Below are 7866 nucleotides of genomic sequence, written 5' to 3' on the forward strand. Positions count from 1 at the left end.
AAAACTGGGAGAGGGTCAAGATTCAAGATAGCCCTTGTTTCTCATATGGTTTGTGCAAAGTTCCTGTGCTGTGAGAGAACATTCTGCATTCAAGGAGTTTACAGATGTTCAGGGTGGCTGGAGTGAGAAGTACAAGGAGATGGGTGTATGAGTGAGGTTGAGAACAGAGGCCAAGTCAAACAGAGCTTTGCAAATCATGTCAAATATTTGAACAAATGTCTGAAACAAGTGCCCATAACTGGCTTTTACAGGTTCCCTGTGGCTCTTTTTCTTTTTTTTTTTTTCTTGAGACAGAGTCTCGCTCTGTCGCCCAGGCTGGAGTGCAGTGGCCGGATCTTAGCTCATTGCAAGCTCTGCCTCCCGGATTTACGCCATTCTCCTGCCTCAGCCTCCTGAGTAGCTGGGACTAAAGGCGCCCACCACCTCGCCCGGCTAGTTTTTTGTAGTTTTTAGTAGAGACGGGGTTTCACTGGGTTAGCCAGGATGGTCTCGATCTCCTGACCTCGTGATCCGCCTGTCTCGGCCTCCCAAAGTGCTGGGATTACAGCCTTGAGCCACCGCGCCTGGCCTCCTGTGGCTCTTGTTATACACGAGTGGCATGGAGATTTCAGTTAGAAGCTTAGAAGGGCTAGGGTTCAATGTGATGCTTTGATACATGTATATATTGTGGAATGACTATATTAAGCTAATTAACATATCTGCCACCTCACATACTTATCATCTTTCATAACGAGAACATTTAAAGTCTACTCTTTCAGCAATTTTGAAGTCTATAATATATTATTACTAACTATGGTCACCACGCTGTGCCATGCTGAGACCGTCTTAAAATATCTTCCTCTTGTATAATTGAAACTTTGTACCCTTTGATCAACACTACTTACTCCCCACCCCACTGCACTCCTCAGCCTTTTGTAGCCACCGTTCTTCTCTCTACTTCCAGAAATTCAACTTTTTTAGATTCCACATATAAGTGAGATCATGCTGTATGTGCTTTTCTGTGCCTGTTTTATTTCATTTAGCATTATATTATCCAGGTTCACCCATGTTGTCACAAATGACAGAATTTCCTTCTTTTCAAAGGCTGAATAGTATTCTATTGTGTATATTGTGTGTTCATACCACATATTCTTTATCCATTCACTAGTTGATTGACACTTAGATTGATTCCATGTCTTGGTTATTGTGAATGATACTGCAGTGAGAAGGAGAGTGCAGATATATCTTCAACAGACTGATTTCAATTTCTTTGGATATATACCCAGAAGTTGGACTACTGGGTCATCTGGTCATTCTAATTTCTGTTTTTTGAGAAAGCTCCATATTGTTTTCCATAATGGCTGTACTAATTTACATTTCCATAGTCAGTGTACAAGGGTTCCTTTTTTTTTCCACATCCTCACCAACATTTCTTTTTTGTCTTTCTTATAATAGCGTGTTAGAAACAGGTGTGAAGTGATATCTCATTGAGGTTTTAATTTGTAGTTCCCTGCTGTTGGCCATTTGTACGTCTCCTGTTGAGAAATGTCTGCTCAGGTCCTTTTCCCACTTAAAATATTGGATTGTCTTCTTGTTGTTGAGTTGTTTGAATTCGTTATGTGTTTTTGATATTAACTCCTTAACAGATGAATTGTTTGCAAATATTTTCTCCCTGTTGATGGGTTGCCTCTTTATTCTGTTAGTTGGTTCCTTTGCTGTGTAGAAACTATTTAGTTTGTATTTCTGGTGCTACAGAAATACAGAGGTTCATAAGAAATGACTATGAACAATTATTTGCCAAAAACTTGGATTTTTTTGAAATCCAATCTAGATGAAATGGATACATTTCTAGACACATACAACCTACCAAACTGAATCATGAAGAAATAGAAAATCTGAATAGATCAATAATTAGTAAGGGGATTGAATCAGTAATAAAAAGCTCCCCATCAAAGAACAGCCTAAGAATAGATGGCTTTATAGCTGAATTCTACCTAATATTTAAAGAAGAAAAATATCAATTCTTCTCAAACCCTTCCAAAAAATTGAAGCAGAGGGAATACTTTCAAATTCATTTTTCAAGCCTGCCTTTACCCTGGTATTAAAGCCAGACAAGGACACTACAAGAAAATAAAATTACAGGCCAATATCCCTGATGAACATAGATGTAAAAATTGTCAACAAAATACTAGCAAATTGGATTCAACAGCACATAAAAGGATCATGATCACCATGATCAAATGAGATTTACCCCTGGGGTGCAAAGATGGTTCAACATACACAAATCAATAAATGTGATACACCATATTAACAGAATGAAGGGCAAAAACCATCATCTCGACACAGAAAAAAATTTTTGATAAAATTCAACATCTTTTCATGATTAAAACTCTCAACAGAAGAAATGTACCTCAACACAATAAAGGCCACATATGACAAGGCTATAGCTAACATCACACTCAATGGTGAAAAGCTGAGAGTTTTTCTTCTAAGCTCAGGAATAAGGCAAGGACGTCACTCCTGACACTTGTGTTCAACATAGTGCTAGAAGTTCTAGCCAGAGCAGTTAGGCAAGGAAAAGATACAAAAGGCATCCAAATAGGAAAGGAAGATGTAAAATTGCCTCTATTGGCTGGCAGTCCGGTCTTACATAGAGAAAATCCTAAAGACTCTGCCAAAAATCGTTAGAATTGATAAACAAATTTTTCAAAGTTTCAAGTACAAAATCAACATACAAAAATCAGTAGCGTTTCTATATACTAACAACAAATTTTCTTAAAAATCAATTAAGAGGGCCGGGAGCGGTGGCTAACACCTGTAATCCCAGGACTTTGGGAGGTCAAGGTGGGCAGATCACAAGGTCAAGAGTTTGAGACCAGCCTGGGCAACATAGTGAAACCCCATCTCTACTAAAAATACAAAAATTAGCCCGGCATGGTAGTGGTGCATGCTTGTAATCCCAGCTACTCAGGAGGCTGAGGCAAGAGAATTGCTTGAACCGGGGAGGTGGGAGTTGCAGTGAGCCGAGATCACACCACTGAACTCCAGCCTGGGCGGCAGAGCAAGACTCCATCTCAGGCGGGGGACAAAAAAGCAATTAAGAAAATCCCGGCTGTCTGCTCCTCCTATTCAACAGACAGCTGCATCTTCTCGTGCAGCGCCAGCTGCATCCCTAAGACATCATGGTGAAGCTGAAGCCTGGAGTCAAATGGGTTTGGCTGTATTGGGTGCCTGGTCACCAGGGCTGCTTTTAACTCTGGCAAAGTGGATATTGTCGCCATCAAAGACCCCTTCATTGACCTCAACTACATGGTCTACATGTTCCAGTATGATTCCACCATGGCGAATTCCATGGCACTGTCAAAGCTGAGAACAGGAAGCTTGTCATCAATAGAAATCCCATCACCATCATCCAGGAGCTAGATTCCACCAAAATCCAATGGGGTGATGCTGGTGCTGAGTATGTTGTGAAGTCCGCTGGTGTCTTCACCATCATGGAGAAGGCTGGTGCTCATTTGCAGCGGGGAACCAAAGGGGTCATCATCTCTGTCCCCTCTGCTGATGCCCCCTGTCAGGCCTCTGAGCCCAAGCCAAGCCATTGCATCCCCTGTGACTTGCACGTATATGCCCAGATGGCCTGAAGTAACTGAAGAATCACAAAAGAAGTGCAAATGCCCTGCCTCGCCTTAACAGATGACATTCCACCACAAAAGAAGTGAAAATGGCCGGTCCTTGCCTTAAGCGATGATATTACCTTGTGAAGTTCCTTTTCCTGGCTCATCCTGGCTCAAAAAGCTCCCCCACAGAGCATCTTGTAACCCCCACTCCTGCCCACCAGAGAGCAACCCCCCTTTGACTGCAATTTTCCTTTACCTACCCAAATCCTATAAAACAGCCCCACCCTTATCTCCCTTCACTGACTCTCTTTTCGGACTCAGCCCGCCTGCACTCAGGTGATTAAAAAGCTTTATTGCTCACACAAAGCCTGTTTGGTGGTCTTTTCACACGGACGCTCATGACACCCCCATGTTCATGATGGGCTTGAACCATGAGAAGTAGGACAACAGGTCCAAGATAGTCAGCAATGCACCCTGTGCCGTCAACTGCTTAGCGCCCCAGGCCACGGTCATCCATGACAACTTTGGTACTGTGGAGGGACTCATGACCACAGTCCACACCATCACTGCCACCCAGAAAACTGTGGATGACCCCTCCGGGAAACTGTGTTGTGACAGCCGCAGGGCTCTCCAGAACATCGTCCCTGCCTCTACTAGCACTGCCAAGTCTGTGGGCAAGGTCGTCCCTGAGCTGAATGGGAAGCTCACTGGCATGGCCTTCCGAGTCCCCAGTGACAACGTGTTGGTCATGAACCTGACCTGCTGTCTGAAAAAACCTGCCACATATGATGACATCAAGAAGGTGGTGAAGCAGCATCCGAGGGCCCCCTCAAGGGCATCCTGGGCTACCCTAAGCACCAGGCTTGTCTCCTCCAACTTCAGCAGCGACACCCACTCCTCCACCTTTGATGCTGGGGCTGGCATTGCCCTCAATGACCACTTTGTCAAGCTTATTTCCAGATATGACAATGAATTTGGCTACAGCAACAGGGTGGTGGACCTCATGGCCCACATGGCCTCCAAGGAGTAAGACCCCCAGACCACCAGCCCCAGTGACAGCATGAGAGGAAGAGAGAGGCCCTCACTGCCGGGGAGTTTCTGCCGCACTCAGTCCCCCACTACACTGAGAATCTTCCCGCCTCACAGTTTCCATGCAGATCTCCTGAAGAGGGAGGAGCCTAGGGAGCCCCACCTTGTCATGTACCATCAATAAAGTCCCCTGTGCTCAGAAAGAAAAAAAAAAAAAAAACATTTACAATAGGATTGGAAAAAAAAAGTTCATTTCTGCTCATGTTGTCAGCAGCTATGGCTCTGCTCTGCATGTCTTCTTGTTCCAGGATCCAGCTGTAAAGCAGACCCATCCTGAACACATTGTTTTGCAACCGAGGGAGAAGAGGGCCCGCAGACCCATGTGGTGCTCCTTCAAGCCACTGCTCACCAGGCGGCACAGATCACTTCTGCTTACATCCTGTTAGCCAAAGCGAGCCCCCTGTCCAGGCCTGAGGGAGTAGGGAGAGGACCTACACCTCTCCCATAGGCAACAAAGGGAGGGTAAGGGATAACTGGGCACAAGAATAGGATCTGCCCCACTCCCTGTTTTTAAATGTTAGCAACTGAATTATAAGTGTCATAAATGCTGGGCAGAGCCAAATAAAACACAAGAAACCACAAGCCATGGATGTACAACCTCTAATTTAAAAAGTCAGAAATGGAGTGAAAGCCTTGTTCTCTTCCTTGAAACATACACACTACCTCAGAGTCTGCTGAGTTTAACAGTCCTCTCAAAAAGGAAAGTGGTTACTTTGCCTTTAACATTATGGGTGAATCTATACTAGCTCCTAGTATAACCCAGCACCCCTGTTTTTCTAGAGGTGGTTTGTTTTTTTCCTTCTCTCTCTCTTCTTTTCTCATTTCCCTGGCTCCCTTAGCCTTTCAGAAATGCAAATATAATCATTCTCCTCCCCCTCACCCCACATTCCCTGCAGGGCAAGTTTTTCTAACTGTGTGCTCCAAGACAGATCTCTCCTTGAGAGCTGACGGTCGATTTGCAGACCAAAGCACACCCACCAAGGAACTTTCCCTTCCAGAGTTTGCCTCAGAACTTCCATCTTCCCAGGGTTGCCTGAGGACTTCCATCCACCAGGAGGGCAAATCGAAAGCACACCCGCTTGGCCACTTTTTCAACTTACTTCTACCCAGGAAGGTGCCAACTCAACACCACGCTAGGAGGGGGACCCCTGCCCTTGCTCATTTCCTCCCTTCCCCTATAAAAATCCCTGCTTTCTGTTCCCAAAGTGAAGCAGCACATTTTAAGGTAGGACCCTTTGTGCCCCTTCCCCAAGCTAACTTTGGAATCAATTCGCTTTTTTTTTGTATCAGACCTTGCTCTTGTTAACTGGACTCCACATGCAGCGAGCAACTAACCTGCATTTTAGTTACACTGGTAATCACTACTTCCTTGTGTAGGTGCTCATAAATTCTCTTTAAACAATTTATTTGTAAATATGACCCAGAATCTAGGTCATTTGCTGTTCTGTAATCTCCAGAACTCACCTTCTATTTCTTGTACTTAGGACGTTTGCCTGGGTCCAGTGCTATGGCACCAGTTTTGCTCACTACAGTCCCACAAAGATCATTGATAGAACTAAGCAACACATTTGCAAGATCTCTTAGCACCCAAGGGTAAAATGTTTTCGGGCCAAGAAACTTGATACTACCTCCAATTGCATGAAGCTCTTTTACATTCCTTTAACAACTTTTTTATCCTGGACCCTATCATTGTCTTTAAGAACCATACGGGTAGAATCTGGAAGAAACTGCCATTCAAACCAGCATTAATTTTTGTTCAGAAAGAAGATGGTGAATTACTCAGGGTTCTCCAGAGGGACAGAACCAATAGGATACATACATATAGGATACATATACATATATGTGTATATATACACACACATATATGTGTGTATATACACACATGCATCCTATACATATATATAGGATTGTATACATTTGTGTATATATACACACATATATACATATATCCTATTGGTTCTGTCCCTCTGGAGAACCTTGAGTAATTGTATACGTGTGTGTATATATATATGAGTTTATTAGGGAGAATTGGCTCACACAATTACTAAAGCAAAGTCCCACAATAGGGCTTGCAAGCTGGGGAATGAGAAAAACAGGTAGTGTGTCTCAGTCCAAGCCCTAAGCCTCAAAACCAGGAAAGCTGACAGTGCAGCTCCCAGTCTGAGACTGAAGGGCTGAGATCACCCCAGAGGCCACTGGTACAAGTCCCAGAGTGCAAAAGCTGAATAACCTGGAGTCAGATGCCCAAAGGCAGAAGGAGAGAAGACGGCCTGCTCTGGAAGGGAAAGAGAAACAGAAAGCCCCAGCAAGCTGCATGCCCTTTCTGCCTGCTTTCTTCTGCCTGCTTTGTTCTGCCGTGCTGGCAGCCGACCAGACAGTGCCCATCCACAGTGAAGGCGGGTCTTCCTCTCCCAGTCCACTGACTCATATGTCAGTCTTCTCTAGAAACACCCTCAGAGACACACCCAGAAAAAGTGCTTCACCAGCCATCTAGGCATCCCTCAGTCCCATCAAGTCGACACCTAATATTAACCATCACAGAATTCATCTGGACAGTCAGCCCTTGGGTCACACTTCATGGGTCTTTTTGTTACATACATATGCCTGGAACAAGTGCCCAATGTGCTCTTTGGAACAATTATAAAGTCATCATTATTCTGGATGATGATTTTAGGTTTGGATGATAAACGTTTTGTTTTGGTCGTGTATGTTTTTGAATATGGTCAAGCCTGAGCTAAGTCTCTATAATTTCCTTGCTTTCCAGGAAGGAGTGAAATATTTCTTAACTCGGTAGGAATGCAGTGAATTACAGTGTTTGCTTATCCTTGCAGAGTGGAGAGTGTTTTTTGCGAGAGCAATTGTTTGCAAGAGTGGCCAGCCCAGAGGACTACAGAAGGACATTCAGGCAGAATATTCACCTCTCCCTAGAAGACAGCCTATGAAAGAGAACTAAGTGTGTTCAATGGACAGTTTCTGCCCTTCAAGTGGCATTATTGAAGTATAATGACCCCAAAGCCTTGAGACTATTGTGTTCTGATGGGACTGTTGTACTGGGTGCCACAGGATGAGATCATAGGCCTGGAGTGAGGGCCAGGTTTCCTGGGGGAATAGATGTCCCATCATTGGTCACCAGGGAGGAGCAGGTGTTGGGTAGGAAATAAGTGCAGGGAGGCAGCCTGAG

General features: G+C 44.3%; 1 pseudogene; it reads left to right on the forward strand.

Annotated features, from left to right (window-relative positions):
- Positions 1 to 3189: 3189 nt before the first annotated feature.
- On the forward strand, positions 3190 to 4627 carry LOC117074434 (annotated as a pseudogene).
- The last annotated feature ends 3239 nt before the right edge of the window (positions 4628 to 7866 follow it).

Source organism: Trachypithecus francoisi, unplaced genomic scaffold (assembly GCF_009764315.1).
Source record: "Trachypithecus francoisi isolate TF-2019V2 unplaced genomic scaffold, Tfra_2.0 Lachesis_group5, whole genome shotgun sequence".
Lineage (NCBI taxonomy): Eukaryota > Metazoa > Chordata > Mammalia > Primates > Cercopithecidae > Trachypithecus > Trachypithecus francoisi.